At 42.9% G+C, this 23,774-nt stretch overlaps 2 protein-coding genes across 5 annotated transcripts in view; one reads left to right on the forward strand and one right to left on the reverse strand.

Annotated features, from left to right (window-relative positions):
- The window catches only part of FLRT1 (fibronectin leucine rich transmembrane protein 1), a 305,821-nt gene extending 282,088 nt beyond the window's left edge, over positions 1 to 23,733 (reverse strand). Inside the window, exon 1 of one of the 2 annotated variants that reach the window (XR_016306238.1) lies at positions 23,391 to 23,733. The gene's annotated coding sequence lies outside the window, so the exon portion shown is untranslated. The remainder of the gene's footprint in view (positions 1 to 23,390) is intronic. The other variant, XM_089652779.1, reaches the window with a different exon arrangement.
- MACROD1 (mono-ADP ribosylhydrolase 1) overlaps positions 1 to 23,774 on the forward strand; it is a 1,131,067-nt gene that overhangs the window by 906,354 nt on the left and 200,939 nt on the right. The window lies entirely within an intron of this gene.

The raw sequence follows: 23,774 nt of genomic DNA on the forward strand, positions 1-23,774 counted from the left end.
CAGCAACACACCAATGCAAATAACAGCACGTAAGTGAGATGCAACAATGTAACCAAGCCCATCTAACACAACCCTACTGTACACAGGGTGACAACCCTGCTATAGGAATTGGAAAATCAATGGGTTTACTGACAGGATTAACAGATAATAAAACAATGTTACAGGACGGACTCTGGAAAACACAAACTGCTGTGTTAATGCTAGTGACAGACTGCAAATTATGTCATTTTTGCTTTTGCCATAGTTGTACTTTGACTCGTAATAAAATAGATGGAGTAGTGGAAATATCCAATGATTAGATGGTCTGTTCAGTATTGGTATTGTTATATATGAAGAAGAGAGTTTCACCCGTCATTGCCTCTATTCCACACTGCACAGCCAACAGGGAAGATCACTGTCCTGACATGTTTAGGCTGTTGATATTTTCATAACTCATTTAGATATATTCTTTTTTTAATCATTCTTTATTAAGTATAATAGAGAAGCAATCATAACTGCCCTTTCCTTACATTAGAGACCTTAGTAAGGCCTCATTCGTCCTACATACTTATTAGTTAACACCATTAAGGTCAGGACTATGACTCTTGGTCATGAGATTAAATCTCATGAGATTAATCGGTTAAAGCACAGTCTAATTAAGTGCAAATAAACGCGATTTCTTGCAATGAACCTCACGAGATTAATCGTCCAAATAAATGTTCATTTCCTGATTTAAATCACCTAAGAACTCTCAAATGAGCCATTAATCTCTTTTCTCCATTAAAGTCTATGGATGAGATTTATCCCCCTAAAGCTCATGTGATGAGAGTAAAAACAACACTGATTGATGGAAAAAGATCCTCGCATTTCCGGGAGTGGAGATCGTTGAATGTGGCTAGACACACCAGAAACAGTTTGTTGCAAATGCAGCTATCTAGTCTTTCTAATGTTTGAAAAGAAGTCAAACAGAATAACTTAAAGTTGTTGTGAGCCTTAAACATGAAATATGAACAAAGTATATCCCTCTATAGCATGTACTTGTCTCAATTAGGAGCACTAAGTGTCATTTCTGTCTGCTGCTTCATTCCTCTGCTATCAGCATGAGTCACTTCTGACAAGTTTTCCTGACACCAAGAGAAAAATGGTGACAGGGGAGGGGCCTCCAGCAGATTGACAACCTCAGCTCTGTTCCTGTGAGCTGTATGGAGAGGGGTGTGTCTCTTCCCTCCAATCAGCTCTCAGAACTCTCCTCACTGAGCTCTGCAGTGTGTAAAGTCAGCTTTCTGACCCCTTTTTTTCTGAACTCTCAGACAAGCTTTATAAACTCTGCAATTTGAATAGATGTAGAGAAGAGAATACTGCAGATAAACAGGTACAACTTATTTAGGAGGATCTCTGTGTACCAACTGAGGACAGTGACATAACTGGGTATATGTGAGGGTTTACAACCACTTTAATTTAAATAATTTTATCAATAGGTGCTAAAGGAATACTCTAGCCAGAACCAAAAATTTAGGTCCAGTCCGCAGCACAGGAATGTGTGTGAAAGCATGTGTTTTCCCGTACTGCACAGAAACGCACTGCCTTCTACAGATGCGCATGGGTGCTATTTTTCTTAATGGCATCCACACATCTAGAAAACATGAGTGCATTTACGGCCATCACAACACATTGTACTGCCATGGTGCTGCCATACTTTCCCGCACATTTGGCAGCACACTGAAATTAATGGGTTGCCGGTATCATGCAAAAAAACACAGGCGCTCAGATGCACCCATATGACAGGCATGAGCCCTAAACCTTGAGATGCAGTGTGAGTACAACCTACCAGAACTGTACTTTTTCATCCAGGCTTTGTTTCAGTCCACCAGTCTACCCCAGTACCTTTTTTCAACAACCTGGTTTCTAAGAATGCTTCCCAATAGGAGAGTATTCCTGGACACTGTCTTTCACATGCATCATGATGTAAAAAAGACAAGTTTCTTCCAGCCACCAACTAGAATCAAACATGCTTCAAATGTCAATGGTGATAAAGAAGGCAAAGAAACTAAAGTTGCTGCACAGCAAGGCCTTCAGGAACAACATTCTTATTAACCCTGTGCAGTCTTTCTGTATTCTGTCTGCAATAGAGTATACAGAAGTCAAATTTATATTAACTGAGTCATCCCTAGTTGTTTTTCATCTTTCCAAAAGTTGCTCAAATTTTTTTCAGTATAGTTTGTAATCAGACGTGTACATGAGGGCAGTCATATTTTCTCATTACATTCTCAGGCTCTGTTTACTGCTTTTAAATGCAACACTTTGGTTGGATGTTCAAAATTCAGGTCTGCCCTGCTCACTAAAAACAATTAACTCCCTATGTGGCCTATATTCTAAATAGGTTGTTGTTAAAGCAAACCTATATTGGTTTGGTGCCACTTCTGTTTCTTTTTAAGCGTATAAACATTTATATTTTATATACAGAACAGTATAAATCTGTGTCTTAGAAAGAAAAAAAAAACTATGACAAAGGAGTTCCCAAGTACTATGGGGTAGCCAAAGAGGTAGAACATTAGCTTCACTTGAAGTTCCCACTGTCTGAATGAAGCTGCATACTGATCTCTCTGATAAAGGATGGGTCACAGCACTGAAGACTTACTCTAGTTCTGTAAAAATGGGATGGTTCATCAGATTTCAAAGATAAAATATCAGAATAAGTAAAAAGGAGACTAGAGCTCACTCTGCTGGCTGGATAGAAAGCTACATGATGCTAGTATAGCGTGTTTTATGTTTTATATTATTTTTTCCAAAAAATAAACTTTTTTATGACTTGTTATTCTTTGAGTCCTCACCATAATAAATAAAGAACAATAGTTACAAACCATTATAGATCTTTTATTACCAGATCCCATAGACCTCCACCACAGCCCCAGAAGCTTTATGACTTAAGATACATAATGAACATTTTATCCATAATTAAAACAAATGTTTGTGCCTGAGGCACCAACCAAACACAATAAATAATCAATAATAAAGAAATGAAATCCATAAAATTACAAAGTGAAGTGGTGGCAAAGAGGTGCTGAAGAGACTCTCAGCTGACTGGAACAACCGACCAATCAGAGGAAGGAGCTAGATGTGGGATGGATGTAAAAGGAAAACCACACAAAGGAGATGCTAAAGATCTGCAGCTCTTGGTGAACTAGGAACCAGGGAAGATCTGAAGGTTTGCAAAGAAAGCAAAGGTGCCAAGGTGCTGGATCTGTAAAAAGTCCCAGAATTTATTAAACACAAAATATCCAAAATTAAACTTAAGCAGGGGAGGAGCAGCACTAAGGCCGGGAGATCATCCACAGCACAGCAACACAACCAACAAGAGATGAAAAAGAACCGGATCCAGCCTTTGAAAAAGGGGCAGAGCCCCAAAAATGGGTATTTCCACCCACTTCCTCCCCGGCATCGGTTGTAGCTTTGAATGCTTGAGGAAGGCCAGTAGAAATACCACTTGTGGCATGTTTTCTGGGGGTCTGGGTCTAGCTCTCCTTCATCCGGCACTTCTCCTTCACTTGGAACTATTTCAGTGCCTTGGCAACTTGGTTTTCTTAACATTTTATCCAAGGTTGGTATGATTTCTCTTAATTATTATAGCCACTGCAGGGTTGGATATTAAGAAACTTGAATTAGGCTTCAATGGGTAATGTGTAGCTGTTGTCAAACAAATGTCAGATGTAAAACTATCCCAGCTGACTATGTATGAAATACCATGGAAAGAAATCTCAATGTACTTAGTCAGGAGTCCTTCATAATGTAAGATTTCTTCAATTCCAGTGAGTACCCAGGCAAGAAATCATGTCCAGTAAATGCAGCACTATATCAGACATAGATATGTGACCACATTTGACCTTGCCTAGTGGAGCAATACTAGAACTATATGGACACCACTACCTTTTCAGCACCATTGAGTGCTCTGAGGCTAAAATGAAATCAGTTGTTCTATTAATTTGAGTTTAATAACCATGAGTCCTTCCAACTAGCCCACTGGGAATCAGTGAGGACAAAAATATGTGTCCCATCTTTTATGACTTGTTTTTAAGGGCTTCAAGGTCTGGAGCTGTCCTAATATTCACTATCTCATAAGTCACTGACTTGGAACAAGTATGAAGCATGAAGGACAGTAGTTGGGACTTTCTAGACCTCACGCTTGTTTCAGTTCTGTTTGGCTTCATGTACACTGCTGCTCCTAAACATGAGTTTAGGAGCTTTTGGCAATTTTTTGCCAAAGCCTCTGAACTCAACTCAATAAAAGCCTATGTGTCCATGCACACATTGGCTTTTACCAGAGTTTAAAAGCAGCAAAGTTTATGGGCAGTTAAACGTTCCTCTCCTGAATGCAGAAGAATCAATTTCAGGAGAGGAATGTGAAAAAAACTCTAAACGCAGAAAAAACACGTATAAATGTGGCTAAACACTAGCTGTTCAGCGCTTTGCCAGACAACCTCTTGATATGACGCTGAACACTTGCACTCAACTTCATTGGTCAACCATGACGAGGCCAGTTCTGAGATGGAACCTGGCCTTTTAACCACTTCCAGTCCGGTCACTTTTACCCCCTTCCTGACCAGGGCAATGTTCAGCTTTCAGCTCTATCACACTTTGAATGACAATTGCGCGGTCATACAACACTGTACCATATACATTTTTTACCATTTTTTTGAGACAGATAAAACTTTATTTTAGTGGTACTTTATCACCGCTAGGATTTTTATTTTTTTTGCTATATAAATGAAAATGTCCAAAAATGTTGAAAAAAAGTGTTTTTCTTATAAAATTTTGCAAATAAATAACATTTCATCATAAATCTTGGCCAAAATTTATTCTGTTATCTTTTTAGTAAAAAAAAAAGCCAAATTAGTTATAATTTTTAAACATTTTTTTTTACATTTTTTTTTTTTATATTATTATTTATTTTATTTATTTATTTTTTTAACCTAGCAGTACAGTGTCACCATGGTGACACTGTACTACTTTTGGGGGGTGATGAAGATTTTTTTTTTTTCTACACTGATTGCTTTTACACCCATATAGGATGTAAAAGCAATCATTTCTCTTTCTTTCTGTCTGCATTCTTGCAGCCATTGAGAACTGCTGTGAGAGCTGTGATTGGTCACAGCTTGTCACATGGTACAAGGCTGTTGTGAATAGCCTTGTACCATGTGACCTCTGTGATCATTCACAGATTTCACAGGTAGTAAGCAATGATGTCAGAAGTGACATCTTGCTTACTACTTTGCATGTGATCACTGATTGGCCAATCAGTGATCACATGATCGGGACCTCGTACAGAGGTCCCGTCCGACGATCGGTGTTTCACTGTGTTCGGAGGACATAGCGGGCACTGGATCGCAGTGCTGCGCGCTCCCAGGGAGCGCGCACAAGCAGGGTGCGGGGATGCCGTTTATAAACGTTTATAAATGACCAGCCTCTGATGCAGATGTGTAATGGATGAAAGGTGGGAGCCTTGCTGGTGTGTGTGCCACTTGTTTTCTCTTTATCCAGTGGCTGATTTCCCCGTTTGAGGAGGGCTGCACCCCTGAAGCATTTCCTTTGGTTTTTGCTGTCCCGATACCCTTGGCTTCCCTTTTGGCTGTGCATATCCTGAGGCGCTGGAGAGTTCATACAAGAGGCATCACCAGCAAGGCTCCCACCTTTCATCCATTACACATCTGCATCAGCGGCTGGTCATTAGCTCTGAGGAAAGGGATTCGTCCCCGAAACACGTCAGCCATTTGACCGCACTGACAGTGAGGACACCTTGCCTGCCGTTGTGGCCATCGTCATTTTTCTATGCTTTTTAGATATATGCTTCGTTTGTGAGTATGTTTTTATTATTTTTTACTCTTTACAATAAACCTTGGATAATGCACTAGGTGTGTGCGCCACCTGTTTTCTCTTTATCCAGTGGCTGATTTCCCCGTCTGAGGAGGGCTGCACCCCTGAAGCATTTCCTTTGGTTTTCGCTGTCCTGATACCCTTGGCTTTACTTTTGGCTGTGCATATCCTGAGGCGCTGGAGAGTACATACAATATCCAATCTTATAGCCTAGGCCATCTTTATGTAGAGCAACAATTTTTTTTCTCAGATCCTCAGAGAGTTCTTTGCCATGAGGTGCCATGTTGAACTTCCAGTGACCAGTTTGAGAGAGCTCGATAACACCAAATTTAACACAGCTGCTCCCCATTCACAGGTGAGACCTTGTAACACTAACAAGTCACATGACACCGGGGAGGTAAAATGGCTAATTGGGCCCAATTTGGACATTCACACTTAGGGGTGTACTCACTTTTGTTGCCAGCAGTTTAGACATTAATGGCTGTGTGCAGGGGTGGACTGACAACTCATGGGGCCCCCAGGCAATAGGTGATCATGGGGCCCCTGTGTCCTCGCCCAAACTCAAAAAAGCCTATGAAAAAGGTACCAGGGGCATCTCATGGGGCCCCTTACTGACCCTGGGCCCTCGGGCAGTGCCCGAGTTTCCAAATGGTCAGTCCGCCCCTGGCTGTGTGTTGAGTTATTTTGGGGGGACAGCAAATTTACACTGTTATACAAGCTGTACACTCACTACATCACATTGTATCAAAGTGTCATTTCTTCAGTGTTGTCACATGAAAATATATAATAAAATATTTGCAAAAATGTGAGGGGTGTACTCACTTCTGGGAGATACTGTATATGTTTATTTATTGTGTCTGCTCATACATACAGTAGGTGTGATAGATCTTCAAGACCTCGCTTTGTGTTGACTGGCTCTTCCTTGGCATATTAATGTTTTCCCTTCATTCTCTTCACTGTCTCTTCCTGAGCATCGCCCTCCCTGAGGTTCGCTCTGCACATGTTGTTGCCCTGGTGCTGCTACTCCCTCTACACAAAGCAGCAGTCCATGGCCTCTGTACAGATAGCTTGCAGTTCACGCAGAGCAAGAAAACATGCTAAGGTGTGTGCAATTAACACGGCTGTAATTATACCATCCGTAGCACAGCAGCTGTACACAGAAGGAATCTTGTTATAGATTTACAGTATAACAGAGTCAATGAGGGACAAAACCAGAAATCCTTGGTGCGTTCAAGTGGAATAACACCAATGTGTTAACAGTGTGTAAGAGCCCCCGTGTTCAGCTGTAAAGTTAATTTCACTTGCATGGTCAGTGTCACAACATATAGCAACAGCCTGCAGTTTGATATCTAGTGATATTATCTGTGTAATAATGTGTGAATGTCAGTTTAAGCAAAATGACAGATCTACCTAAAAAAAGCAATAAGATGGCCTCCAGTGCTATTGTGTTATTAATATACAGAAGATAAGAGAAAAAAAAAAAGAGATTACACTTTTCTGTGTATTTGAGCATTTAAAGTGGAACTCAAGGCCAGGGTTTCTCAACCTTTTTTCCAGTCAGAGCACCCTTTTAAAAGTACGCAAAATCTTGAGGAAACCCCTGAGGTGAATGTTACACACCATCAATGGGAAACCTAAGCCTGGGATGATGCACACAACTGTCTTGATGAAATTAACTTCACATCAGGAGCCCCCGTTCACATCAGAGGCCCCCCTATAACTTCAGCAGTGTTACCTATCAGCAGTGACTGACAGTCACTGCTGTCTTCTCAGAGCAGCAGGGAGAACTGAGTGATCAGTTGTGTCTGATTGCTCAGTTCTCACCCTTAGAGCCGAAGGGGACAGATGCAACATCGAATTGATGCTGTGTAAATAGACTTTTTCCTGGCCTCACATCAGAGGCCCCGCTATAACTACAGTAGTGTTCCCTATCAGCAGTGACTGACAGTCACTGCTGTTTTCTCAGAGCAGCAGGGAGAACTGAGTGATCAGTTGTGTCTGATTGCTGAGTTCTCACCCTTAGAGCCGAAGGGGACAGATGCAGCATCGAATTGATGCTGTGTACATAGACTTTTTACTGGCCTCACATCAGAGGTCCCCCTATAACTTCAGCAGTGTTGCCTATCATAAAACCTCTCCTCACAAAAAAAAAAACCCAACCCTTTTCATCAAAGTCCCCCTAATACACCAGAGGGCCCACCCCTCCCCCATCTAGAGTCCCCTCTTCCCATTAGAGCCCTAGCAGATTGGCATAGATCAGGAGGCCGAGGAGGTTTGCACTCCATCCTCTTCTGAATGCTGGGGGCAACCTTGCATGCCATCTGCCATGGATCAGGGTCATGAATTGCCATGGTGTAGGCAGGACACCATGAGGGTTATTTAATAAATATGGAGAGTGCAAAATCTAGTGCAACTCTGCACAGAAACCAATCAGCTTCCAGCTTTTATTGCCAAAGCTTACTTGAGCAAGCTGAAGTTAGAAGCTGATTGGCTACCATGCACAGGTGAGATTCTGAGTGAACCAGCTTTAGTAAATAAACCCCCATGTGTGCTGGTCCTAAAGCTTTATTGGTTGTTATGGCACTGGTGGCTGGCCCATACATGTCAGCGTATGCTGCTAATTCAGGGAAAATTCTGCCCCATCTTCACAGCACCCCGGTTGAGAAGCACTGCTCTAAATACATACTTGAAATTTTTGCAGGCAAGAAAAAATGTGTTGGTACCCTTACACGGTTGAACCAATGTCTCATTAATGCTGAAAAGCAGGGGCGGACTGATCATTTGGAAACTCGGGCACTGCCTGAGAGCCGGGGTCAGTAGGGAGCCCCATGTGATGCCCCTGGTACCTTTTTCATAGGCTTTTTTGAGTTTTGGCAAGGACACAGGGCCCCATGATCCCCTATTGCCCAGAGGACCCATAAATTGTCAGTCCGCCCCTGCTGAAAAGTGATAAGATTTTTAAAAATTGTCACATGTGTTCACCTGCATTTCTTTGGTAAGCCATAGAGTCAATAAAATAAAATAAAATATAAAGAAAGAAAAAATATTGCTTATTGTACAAAAATTTTATAAAAAGGCCCGAACAGATGGGTTGGTACCTGTAGAAAAGATTATAAATAAATAGATCAATGTTTCAAACCAGGGTGGATTTGATTTAAATCAAACTGATTTAAATCACGATTTAAATCACTAGTCAGTAAGGCTTGATTTAAATCCTAGTTTTCTACATAAAGACTAATTCTTGCTGGTATAACTTTAATATGCAAGTAGATGAAGATTTTTAGAATTACAACTTTTCATATTAGTTTTTTTATCCCCAGTTTAATAGGTTAATCATTCATATTTGGACAACTTTTCTGTTGTACTTAGGAAGGAGAAAAATAATCATTACCTTAATAATAACAATTTAAATAGATTTATTCAACTGAAACAATAACATTCCAGCATATGTTATTTGCTTAAACAAACATCCATGTTTGTTAACTAATTTGGCTAAACAAAATATATATATTTTAAGAAACTTAGACTGTCAGCCCCTTCCTCCTCACACTTAGTTTCACTTTCTTCTTGTGCAGATCTATTCCACTCCAAACAATCAGAAAAATATTGTTTCTATTCTATTCACTGAACTTCTTGAAACTTAGCACTGAAGGGGTTGATTCTGTATTTATAGGTTTGTAGAAGTTAGGATTAAGGTCTTTTTCTTAACTCTGTTCATGTTATAACATTTTTGCTGTGAAGAAGAAGCATGTGATCTCCGTTGAGTCAAATTCAGTTTTGAGAACTGCAAAAGTAAACCAAGCATCTGTGATAATATCTTGTAGGGAGAGAAACTGCCCAATAATCTTACAAAAACCTCTGGAAGAGCATGACATTGTGAATGGATTAATGGAATTTATTTACCAAAAAAAATAAACATATACAGCCTTATTCTACATAATTAAAAAACTAATCTTTATTTCATGATGGAATAACCTTTGGATGATAATATATTTTCCTCAAAAAGCATTTTATTTAAAAAAATCTGATTTAAATAAAAAAATTCCTATTTAAATAAAAAAATTCTGATTTTTTAATTTTTTTAAAAAAAATCATTGATTTTTATCCACCCTGTTTCAAACTAAATGTATTATATAATTAGTATCATATGTCTTTAATCTTGTAATCAGTCTTTCAGCCTATTTATAGAAAAGTAGTCACTCTACTGTTTGGTATCACCATGTGGACCACACTGAACATGGACCAAAAAAAGCAAAGGAGAGAGTTATCTGAGGAGATCAGAAAAAAAATTATAGACCAGCTGGTTAATAGTAAAAGCTATAAGACCATCTCCATGCAGTTTGATGTTTCTGTGACTACAGTAGTAAATCTTATTAAGAGGTATAAAGGAGAAGTACAGCCAAAGCTCATTTAGATCACAGGAGTGCAATTTGTTCTGTACTCCCGTGACCCGCTGTCGGCTGATGTCACTCAGCCTGTCAAAGCTAAGGAAAGAATGCGACCACATGGTTGGGATCCACCCAGAAGCCTGGAACAGCACCTGGATCAGCCTCTCAGCAATCCGCTGAGAACCTAAGCCAGCCGCTACCTCCCCCTCCACAGCCCAGCTTTCCAGTGCTGGGGGGGGGGGGGTTCAGAGCAGAAAGGCATGACTGACAGTCATTGCTGTCTTCTCAGAGCAGCAGGGAGAACTGAGTGATCAGCGGTGTCTGATTGCTCAGTTCTCACCCTTAGAGGTGACGGGGACAGATGCAGCATCGAATTGATGCTGCATACACATAGGTAAGTATGATTTTATTTAAAAAACACACTTTCTTTTTAAGGTACGTAGATGTGTAGCCAACCTCCCTGAACATGGCCACTAGAGGAAAATCAACCCCAGACTGAAAAGAAAAATAGTGCAAATTGTAGGCTAAGAGCCAAGGAGAACTTCCAAAGAGATACAAGCTAACTGCATGGTCAAGGTTCATCGGTGTCTGATCACACCATCCATCGCTTTTCTCAGCAACAGTGGGCTCAACAGAAGCAGACCCAAGAGAACATCCACAGCTGAAAGAAAGCCATTAAAAGACAGCTTGAAATTAGCTAAAATGCATATTAACAAGCCACAATGCTTCTGGGAGAAAGTCCTTTTGGGCACATGAATTGGAGCTTTTTGACAAGTTATATCAGCTCTATGTTCACACATGAAAAATGTAACTTTCAAAGAATACTATACCGAATGTGAAACATGAAGGAGGCTTGGTTAGATTTTACATCTGCTTTGCTGCATATCTGTGCAGGGCACAATAACTCTCAAAAAATTCTGGAGTGAAACATTCTCCCCAGCATCAGAAATCTCCTCTCAGATGCAGGTCATGGGGCATTTAACAGGATAATGGCCCAAGACACTCATATAGGAGAACCCAAGAATGGATAGGAGCAGGGGCGGACTAACCAATCCGGCACTCGGGCGCTGCCCGAGGGCCCAGGGTCAGAAGGGGGCCCCATGGTACCCCTGGTACCTTTCATAGGCTTTTTTGGGTATAGTTTGAGTGTGGGCGTGGACACAGGGGCCCCATGATCCCCTATTGCCCAGGGGCCCCATGAGTTGCCAGTCCACCCCTGGATAGGAGCAAAATATTGGACTATCCCGAAGTAGCCATCTACATATGAGCCCAGATCTGAATTCTATTGAGCATCTATGGAAAGAGCCAGTGAAAGCAGCCTCAAACCTGAGATTGCTGGCGTGGTTTGCTCAAGAAGAGTGGGCCATTCTACCTATTTACAGGTGCAGAAGTCTCACTGAGAGCTACAGAAATCTATTTTTTACATAGATTGCCTCTAAAGGATGCGCAACAAAATGTTCTGTTAGGGACCCTGATTTTTGTTCATAACAGGGGCGGACTGACCATTTGGAAACTCGGGCACTGCCCGAGGGCCAGGGGTCAGTAGGGGGCCCCATGAGATGCCCCTGGTACCTTTTTAATAGGCTTTTTTGAGTTTGGGCAAGGACACAGGGGCCCCATGATCCCCTATTGCCCGGGGGCCCCATGAGTTGTCAGTCCACCCCTGGTTCATACTATTTGCATTTTCTGTATTATTTAAAATATTCTATTGAATCAAAAATCAAAAGCACTTAGTGGCACAGTGCAATGACTATAGAAATGATAAGAGTACAAATCTCTATCTTGAATGTCAGTACTATTGTAATGATCTCTGCTGAAAAATGCAGCGATCCATTTTATACAGTAAAGTAAGGGAGATGCATAGTTCTGTATATGTTTCCACTTGAGAAGTATCTTAAATGTGTCTTGAATAAGAAAAATAAATAATGATGGATGCCAATTACTTTGGTCACTTTCAAATTTTTCAGAGAACATTTGGGGTTCTACTTTTCGTAAAAAGGTACCAACACATTGGTGCACAATGGTATATATGTGAAATGAACTGCTTACCATAGGATTTGTAATTCTGTTCAGCCAGTCTTGTTTTACACTCTTCGGCTAGGCGGAGGTGACACCATTAATTCCATTTTCAGTGTTGTAACTTTCTGTGACAAATCCAGCCTGATTGTGGGACAATGAATCAGCATCATCACACTAGTGAGCCATTGTCCAATTAGCAGGAAGGTGACACAGCAAGCGGCAACATTGAAATAAAAAATAGTGGTGTCATCCTCTCGGTTGTGCAGTATGGCAGAGCAGCATCAATCACAGGGTTGGCTGAGCAGAATTTACAAATTGCTTCACATATATTTAATTCACAGTGAGCTCTAGACAGATGTTAAAGACATCTATTAAAGTACAGCTAACGGCAAATCTTTCTTTTTCTCATGTTGTATATAGTAAGAGAGGGTCATAACCCCCTGTAATTTTTTTGGGGGGGGCGATCTGTGTTCCATTGGGGAGATTTCCCTTTACTTCCATAGCCAAGACAGGAAGTGAGAGGAAATGCCTCCAAATTAAGGGAAATCCCTGTTTGTCACCAGGGACACCAGAACTAGGGTACCCATTGGAAGTTGTCCCCTCTATTCCTGTTCTAGGGACAACCCAAAATTTGGGATTTTTTTTCACATCAGCGATAACGACAAACAAGGCTCTCTCCACTCTATCCAAAATGTTAAAAATGTTTAGCCTTTAGTTTTACTTTTAATTCAAGCAGTTTAAGTACCTGAATGTGATACAGCCCCTGTAGAGCAGTGCTCAAAGTGGGGGAGGGAACAGCAGCACAAGGAGCAAATCAGTTCATATGATGATAAGGAACATGCTGACAGAAGGAAAAAGCAAAGTGACAGATGAGCTCAACACTGTGCTGCTTCTCTTTCAATGTCCAATGACAGCCTGGGGGCGGGTCCATGACCATTTGGGCTCAGAGGAAGAGGACTGAATGATGCTGGTCATCATTCAACTGACAAAACTGAGGGCATCTAGTGGCAGAAAAGAAGTACTGTGGGAACAGCTCAGGACTGACAGTGAGTAGTACACCTTTTAAATGAGAGGGCTGTTAGGCTTCTTTCTTTAAAGCTTAACTATACTCACCTCTGATCCAGCGATGTACTGTCCTGGAGCTCTCTGCCCAGCTGCTGACATCTTCGGATGGCCGGGTCTTGAATGCCAGCCACTGTCATTGACCGGGGCGGGGATGACATTACTCCCGCGCATGCGTGGGAGTTCTGTCGAATTCGGCATTGTTAAATTTGTACAGTACAAGAGATGTCTCTTCTGCATTAAAAATCCTGCCTGTCCGCCCATTTCTTATTTTTTTACCTGAAGGTCCGCTTTACGTTTTGATTGGATTTTTGCTTTTTCCTGTGTAAATAGACTTTTTCCTGTACTTCTCCTTTAAACATGTGCTTATTATTTTCCTCTATTAACGTTTCATATGTCATATGTTTCTTCTTGTTTCCATGGTTTTTGTAGTTAATATTTTGTTAATAACAAATGAAACACAATGAAATATGAAATACATGTATCCTTACCCATGAAAGCTAAAAAATTAAAAATAAGAAAAAAAGGAAAATTGTACGTCATCATCCAGCAAATTTCTGAAGATGTCTATGGCTCCATGCACACTAGCACTCCTAGAAGCTGTTATTAGCATTTTTTTCCTGCACCTAGACACTTAATACAGGCGTACCTCGGTTTACGAACACCTCGGTTAACGTAATTTTCGGTTTATGAATGAAAATCCATTGAAAATAATGGCTCGGTGTATGAATTTTTTTTGCAATACGGATGCATTAATTGGTTTTCACTGCATTTACAAATTTTTTTTAATCATCTCCCTGTACAGTACTATGCCTTTAAAGTGCACTTTATAAAGAGTTTTGAATAGATAAGACTTTTTTTTTACTTTTTTTTTACCTCCGGAATGGATTAATTAGTTTTCAATGTATTTACAATTTTTTTTTTAATCATCTCCTTTTATGCCTTTAAAGTGTGCTTTATAAAGAGTTTTGAACAGATAAAACTTTTTTCTGACCTCCGGAATGGATTAATTGGTTTTCAATGCATTTACAAATTATTTTTTACTCATGTCCCTGTACAGCATTTATGCCTTTAAAGTGCACTTTATAAAGAGTTTTGAAAACATAAAAGATTTTTTTTTTACTTTTTTCTGACCTCCGGAAAGGATTAATTGGTTTTCAATGCATTCCTATGGGAAACCGCGTTTCAGTTTACAAATACGCAATACGAAAAGTCCTGCAGAAAGCATTAAATTCATATACCGAGGTATGCCTGTAGTGTTGTCCTATGTGCCCATGCACACTGCTGTAGGCTATTAGCATTTTTTGAGCTTCAGCGTCTAGGACGGCCTTTCTCAATCTGTTCAACACAGAGGAACCCTTGAAATTACTTTTTGGTCTCAGGGAACCCCTGCTACAAATGACTCTATCTACAGCTCATGATACATTAGTGTGATGGTCAGTGGGAAGAATGTTCGTTATCAGGGGCGGACTGACCATTTGGAAACTCGGGCACTGCCCGACGGCCCGGGGTCAGTAGGGGGCCCCATGAGATGTCCTTGGTACCTTTTTCATAGGCTTTTTTGAGTTTGGTCAAGGACACAGGGGCCCCATGATCCCCTATTGCCCGGGGGCCCCATGAGTTGTCAGTCCACCCCTGCTAGTAATGGTGGCGATCAGAAACTGTGGTGGCATTCTGATACTGGGGGGTAAACTGACTAACTGTCACTGACATTCCCAGTGACACTAATACAGTGATCAGTGCTAATAAAAAGCACTGAGACTGTATTAATGACACTGGGCAGGAAGGGGTTAACATCTGGGGCATTCAAAGGGTTATTTGTGTGCTGTTTTACTGTGTTCTGTGTGTGTGCTTTACTGTGTCAGCACATTGTGTGTGTGCTGACAGCGGAGAGATCTGTATTGTTTACATACAGACCTCTCCCCTGTCAGTGATACTCAGCGATCGCCGGGTGCCGGTGGGAATCACTAGCTGGGACCCGGTGATCGACAGCTGAAGCCGCCAATGGCAGAACGGGTAGGGCGTATGCATGGCGCGCACACGCGCCCCCTACCCAGAAATACTAAATCACACACACACACATATATATATATATGTATGTGATTTTGCGCATCCCTGCCGCCCTGTATCAGTATTTCTGCTATAGGGCAGCAGGCAAGCGGTTTTTTTAACTCTTGACCTTTACTATCACGTCTTTCTAAAACATGGAGGTTTCTAGGTTGGCAGCCTCAGCATTCCCAAGAAACAAGTGAAACCAATCAATGAGCTACAAAAGCTATCCAGCAAACACCGCAGATATGCACAAGTCAGAGAGTTCAGCTTACTGTTAACCACTATAGGGACAACACACACAACTCTTCACAGGCAGCTGGACGGGTGCTTCCTGCACTTTATCTCTCTTCTTACTGTATTACCAGTAATATTGCCATTTCTATGTCATGTTTGAATTCTATTGGCAGCCAGGAAAAACTTCTTAAGAATGGTATTTTTTTTTACTATTGGCTTATATTGGATCGCCAACAAGCATTTGGAGCAATTTTACAGCGATTTTTTCAGCATGTACATGCAAGTGCAATACTATATGTTATATAAATGTTTTTAAAAGAGGATAAGGCTGGAGCTGACAGGGGAGAGATCTGTATTGTTTACATACAGACCTCTCTGTCATCAGTGATACTCGGCGATTGCCGGGTGCCGGCGGGGAATCAGTGGCCGGGACCCGGTGATCGACAGCTGAAGCCGCCAATGGCGGCATGGGTAGGGTGCGCACTTTTTTCAGCATGTACATGTGAGTGCAATACTCTATGTTAAATCAATGTTTTAAAAAGAGGATAAGGCACTATGTTATGATTATTTTCTATGGCACATGGACAATTGGAGGAAGATCTTTAAGAAAGTGAGGGGATCTCTAACTCTGCAGGATAACAATCCCATCCAGCCACAGTCCACATAAGGGACACAAGTTATATATGACCTCACATAACGGTTTGGTTCCTGGGGCGGACTGACAATTCATGGGGCCCCCCGGCAATAGGGGATCATGGGGCCCCTGTGTCCTTGCCCACACTCAAAGCACACCCAAAAAAGCCTTTAAAAGGTACCAGGGGCATCTCATGGGGCCCCCTACTGACCCCGGGCCCCCGGGCAGTGCCCGAGTGCCTGAATGGTCAGTCCGCCCCTGGTTTGGTCATATTTACCAGGCGAGGTGCACGCATGGTAGTCACACTAATATAGCAGAGGTGAACCAAGCACAAGTCGATTTGTCTACATCACTGAAAGGAGTGTGAATTCACGGATGAAATATGGACACTCAATTTCTGGAACAGTTGCATCGATTTAGGAAAGACTTTTAAGATTGCAAATTATATACAATTTTCATATACTTATCAGTGGAGCGCGACACTAGTATATTTGTTTGTATAATTGACATATTATTGCTTCACAGTAAATATGGTGTAAAGTGAAGTCGCATTGCACAGTCGCACTGGAAAATGCACAACAATGGGGTCGCAGCAGTGTGAACCGAAGTTTAATCATAGGCTGATAATAACCCATGATATGTGTATTGTAGGGGGTACTTCTGATGGGATCAGATATTACTCCTTTTTTCCTACTGTAAATTCTTTATGATATAATAAACCAGTGGTCTCCGAACTGCGGCCCTTTCCTTGCTTTTAACTGGCCCTTGAGGCGTTATTCCTCCCACTGCAAGCAATAGTGTGGCATAGTTTCTCCTACTAACATCAACAGTGGGGCACTATTCCGCCTATTGACAGCAATGATGGGGCACTATTCCTGTGATTGATACTAATGATTGGGCAATATTTCTCCCATTGATACCAATGATGGGGCACTATACCTCCCATTTATACTAACGATGGGGCACTATTTCTCCCATTGATACCAATGATGGGGCACAATTCATCGCACTGATACCAGTGATGGGGCACTATTCATCCCACTGATACCAATGATGGGGCACTATTCCTCCCATTGATACTAACGATGGGGCAATATTCCTCCTATTGACAACAATGATGAGGCACTATTTCTCCTGTTGATACTAACGATGGAGCTTTATTTCTCCTGTTGATACTAACGATGGAGCTTTATTTCTCCTGTTGACACCAATGATGGGGCACTATTCCTCCCATTGATGCCAATGGTGGGGCACTATTCCTCCCATTAATACCAAGGATGGGGCACTATTCCTTTAATTGATACTAATGATGGGGCACTATTTTTTCCATTGATACCAATGATGGGGCACTATTTCTCCCATTGATACCAATGATGGGGGACTATTCCTCCTATTGATACCATTGATGGGGCACTATTCCTCCTATTAATACCAACGATGGGACACTATTCCTTTCATTGATACCAATAATGGAGCACTATTCCTTTCATTGATACTAATAATGGGGCACTATTCCTCCCATTGATACTAATGATGAGGCAATATTCTTCCTATTGACAACAATGATGAGGCACTATTTCTCCTGTTGATACTAACGATGGAGCTTTATTTCTCCTGTTGACACCAATGATGGGGCACTATTCCTCCCATTTATACTAATGATGGGGCACTATTTCTCCCATTGATGCCAATGGTGGGGCACTATTCCTCCCATTAATACCAAGGATGGGGCACTATTCCTTTAATTGATACTAATGATGGGGCACTATTTTTTCCATTGATACCAATGATGGGGCACTATTTCTCCCATTGGTACCAATGATGGGGGACTATTCCTCCTATTGATACCATTGATGGGGCACTATTCCTCCTATTAATACCAACGATGGGACACTATTCCTTTCATTGATACCAATAATGGAGCACTATTCCTTTCATTGATACTAATAATGGGGCACTATTCCTCCCATTGATACTAATGATGAGGCAATATTCCTCCTATTGACAGCAATGATGAGGCACTATTTCTCCTGTTTATGCTAACGATGGAGCTTTATTTCTCCTGTTGACACCAATGATGGGGCACTATTCCTCCCATTTATACTAAAGATGGGGCACTATTTCTCCCATTGATGCCAATGGTGGGGCACTATTCTTCCCATTAATACCAAGAATGGGGCACTATTCCTTTAATTGATACTAATGATGGGGCACTATTTCTCCCATTGATACCAATGATGGGGGACTATTCCTCCCATTGATACCATTGATGGGGCACTATTCCTCCTAGTAATACCAACGATGGGACACTATTCCTTTCATTGATACTAATAATGGAGCACTTTTCCTTTCATTGATACTAATAATGGAGCACTATTCCTCCCATTGATACTAATAATGGGGCACTATTCCTCCCATTGATAGGTGAAGGAAGGACAGTAAACCGGCCCTTTGTTTAGAAAGTTTGGAGACCCCTGTAATAAACAGACACAATAAATATTAAACTAGCATCAATAAGAATGTTCAGCTATGTAAATACACAATGGATTGTTTGGAAAACATTGTATACTTTTTGGGCTACAAGTAATAAATTGCTTGAGACTGAGTGACCAGGGATTGCCCGGTACACATTTCTGTACATATTTTGATACACACAAGCACAAAAAAAGCTGCTTTCAGGATACCTGAACATGGATATAAAAATGCAATTTAAAGTGGATTTCTTTATAGATCTGAATTCAGGTGTATTATCTTCAATGTGGGTATGCACACAGGTGTGCAAACTTGAGTTGCACTCAGATCTGTAACCAATAATCTCTAACCGTTTTATGTGTATATGTGTATAGCTACATGTATACACATATACACAGATGTAAAAAGTGCATTCTGGGATGGAAAACAGAGCAGGAGGATAAAGAATGCATCTAAATACAAGCAGTTCAGTAATCATCGATGCAGGAACTTTTAGGGCTGGTTCACACTATAGAAACACAGTCCAGATGCGTTTCCGCATGAGCGTTTTGTTATGCATTCTGGTGCATTTTTGAAAGTTTTTGACGCATTCCAGTGCGTTTTTGATGCATTCCAGTTCATTTTTTCCCCTCTCCTTTTCTTCAATTTAAGTATGGACACATGCGTTCCAGTGCATTTTTTATGCATTTTGGTTTGGTCCAGTGCGTTCCTGTACATTTTTTATGCATTTTACCGCCTTCCAGTACAGTTCTGTGCAGAAAAAATGCAGCATCTTCTACTTTTTTATCTGCAACCCAGAATGCACTGAAACTGCAAGCACTGATGTGAACTATAACATTGACAACCATATAACCTACTTTCTGTGCATTTTGGATGCAGAAAAAAAGCAACTGAAATGCATGTAGTGTGAACTGGCCCTTATGCTAGAAAAACCATGGCTATGTGATCGGTAAACATCCTATGGCTGTGTGCATGCAGCCTAAGAGCCATTTTTTAATTTTGTGCCTCTGAATGCAGCTCTATTTAAACCAATGTATCCATGTACTGTACATTGTGGCATTACGGTTCATACTTTAGAGAAGCGATAACGGGCATAAAAAAAGAAGATGCCCTAAATTCAGAAAGATTACTGCACATAAATTTCAGCGGTCATAATAAATGAATATTCTAGCCAACAGAATGAGTTTACATGCATCCCTCTCTAAATGCCATATGCCTCTAAAAGTACATAAACGCTCATAATTATGCCCCACAATTAACATTTTTTTCAAGCTGAATTTTTCTGGCGGAAAGATCCAGCGTAGATAGGTATATTTTTAGATGCCCATAGAATAGTAATTTGCGTCTGATTTGCATTTAGTGAGCTACTGTTTTCTTTTATATTTTTAAATCCCTAATCAGAAAAAAAAATATTTTGTTGTTACAAAAGTCAGATTTTTTTTTTTTTTACTATCACTGCCACTAACAAAGCAGTTGTGAGATACAACTAGCAATATGGGAAATCAATTGATATTTATTGATATTTATATCATTACTGTTATGACAGATGTGACATACTTGCTGAAAATATAGAAAGTCACTGGGTGTCAGTGTACCATGTGTGAAAACACTGTGTGAGCCAAACCTCAGGTCATTAACACCATGATGGTGTGTGTCAGATCCCAGCAATCACAGCCTGCTGCCAATACATATGGTGGAGTTTATAATGAGCTTTTTATTATTTTATAGCAGGGTGACACACTGAGGAGCAGGTGAGCTGGGAGATGATGTCAGGCTGATGACTGTCATACAAGGTTTCCTGTTATGTAATCAATATTCCCAACATAACAATCAGATCTGTGCAGGTAGAGTGTGCACTATGCCAGGACCATCTCCTCTGCTGTGTACAAGGCTGGGCATGAAAATTCAGGCTGACAGGTGTACAGTGATTGCAGTACACTGACACAGGTGAGACAATAGTCAAGTCACATTTTAGGTTGGCCTCTGTATTATACAATCACAGCGATCTGTCACCTCCCTGGCACCAGCCATGGCACTACATACACCTCTATCTATTGGCATATACATACACCTCTATCCAGTGGCATGAACATACACTTCTTTTCATTGGCACATATACTCCTCCATCCATGGGCACACATACCCCTTCATCCATGGGCACAGATACACCTCCATCCATGGGCACGCATACTCCTCCATCCATGGGCACGCATACACCTCCATCCATGGGCACGCATACACCTCCATCCATGGGTACACACATACTCCTCGCTCCATGGGCATACACATACACCTCCATCTATGGACACACATATACACCTCCATCCATGGGCACACATACACCTCCATCCAAGGGCACACATACCCCTTCATCCATGGGCACACATACACCTCCATCCACGGGCACACATACACCTCCATCCACGGGCACACATACTCCTCCATCCACGGGCACACATACACCTTCATCCACGGGCACACGTACCCCTTCATCCACGGGCATGCGTACCCCTTCATCCACGGGCACGCGTACCCCTTCATCCACGGGCACGCATACACCTTCATACACGGGCACGCATACACCTCCATCCACGGGCACACACACACCTCCATCCATGGGCACACAGACACCTCCATCCACGGGCACACATACACCTCCATCCACGGGCACACACACTCCTCCATCCACGGGCACACATACACCTCCATCCATGGGCACACACACTCCTCCATCCATGGGCACACATACTCCTTCATCCATGTGCACACATACTCCTCCATTGGCACACATACACCTCCATCCATGGGCACACACATACACCTCCATCCATGGGCACACATACACCTCCATCCATGGGCACACGTACACCTCCATCCATGGGCACACGTACACCTCCATCCATGGGCACACGTACACCTCCATCCATGGGCACACGTACACCTCCATCCATGGGCACACATACTCCTCCATCCATAGGCACACAGACTCCTCCATCCATGGGCACACATACACCTCCATCCATGGGCACACATACACCTCCATCCATGGGCACACATACACCTCCATCCATGGGCACACATACACCTCCATCCATGGGCACACACACTCCTCCATGGGCACACACACTCCTCCATCCATGGGCACACAGACTCCTCCATCCATGGGCACACATACAGCTCCATCCATGGGCACACAGACTCCTCCATTGGCACACATACACCTCCATCCATGGGCACACATACACCTCCATCCATGGGCACACATACACCTCCATCCATGGGCACACATACACCTCCATCCACGGGCACACATACTCCTCCATCCATGGGCACACATACACCTCCATTGGCACACATACACCTCCATCCATGGGCACACATACACCTCCATCCATGGGCACGCACACTCCTCCATGGGCACACACACTCCTCCATCCATGGGCACACATACTCCTCCATTGGCACACATACACCTCCATCCATGGGCACACATACACCTCCATCCATGGGCACACATACTCCTCCATTGGCACACATACACCTCCATCCATGGGCACACATACACCTCCATCCATGGGCACACATACACCTCCATCCATGGGCACACATACACCTCCATCCATGGGCACACATACACCTCCATCCATGGGCACACATACACCTCCATCCATGGGCACACATACACCTCCATCCACGGGCACACAGACTCCTCCATTGGCACACATACACCTCCATCCATGGGCACACATACACCTCCATCCATGGGCACACATACACCTCCATCCACGGGCACACAGACTCCTCCATTGGCACACATACACCTCCATCCATGGGCACACATACACCTCCATCCACGGGCACACATACACCTCCATCCATGGGCACACAGACTCCTCCATTGGCACACATACACCTCCATCCATGGGCACACATACACCTCCATCCACGGGCACACATACTCCTCCATCCATGGGCACACATACACCTCCATTGGCACACATACACCTCCATCCATGGGCACACATACACCTCCATCCATGGGCACGCACACTCCTCCATGGGCACACACACTCCTCCATCCATGGGCACACATACTCCTCCATTGGCACACATACACCTCCATCCATGGGCACACATACACCTCCATCCATGGGCACACATACACCTCCATCCATGGGCACACATACACCTCCATCCATGGGCACACATACACCTCCATCCATGGGCACACACACTCCTCCATCCATGGGCACACATACTCCTCCATTGGCACACATACACCTCCATCCATGGGCACACATACACCTCCATCCATGGGCACACATACACCTCCATCCATGGGCACACATACACCTCCATCCACGGGCACACAGACTCCTCCATTGGCACACATACACCTCCATCCATGGGCACACATACACCTCCATCCATGGGCACACATACACCTCCATCCATTGGCACACATACACCTCCATCCATGGGCACACATACACCTCCATCCATGGGCACACATACACCTCCATCCACGGGCACACAGACTCCTCCATTGGCACACAGGCACGCATTGGCACACAATGTGCCCATCCAGTGTGTTGCACAGGCGCCGATGAGCTCGGCACTGCATAGAAGAGAAGCTCCATCCCCAGCGACCCCAATGCTGCGGGCACCCCGACCCTCCTTACCTGCAGCCAGCCGGTCCTATGGGGAAAGTTCCCAGCAATCCAGACACAGGGGACGGGACGGGCGCCGACTGACAGGCACTGATCACCCCGAAGCTGGGCAAGCAGCCCCCCTACAACTGCTCTCTGTGTTCGGGGGGTGCAGATGCTGGAAGAGATGCTGATGGAGGTGAGGGACAGCGAGCGATCACCGTGTACTGCCGCTGGAGGAGAGGAGGGACCTGGAGGAGGAGGGATGGAGCGATGGAGTGTGCAGGAGGAGGAGGGATGGAGAGATGGAGTGTGCAGGAGGAGGTGGTGGAGGAGGAGGAGTGCAGAGCATGGATGGGTCCAGGAGATGGGGGACACCAACTGTCACTTCTGTGTGTCAAATCCTCATGAGTACCT

This window comes from Staurois parvus, unplaced genomic scaffold (assembly GCF_062004578.1).
Source record: "Staurois parvus isolate SC_StPar_1 unplaced genomic scaffold, SC_StPar_1.0 ptg000694l, whole genome shotgun sequence".
Classification (NCBI taxonomy): Eukaryota; Metazoa; Chordata; class Amphibia; order Anura; family Ranidae; genus Staurois; species Staurois parvus.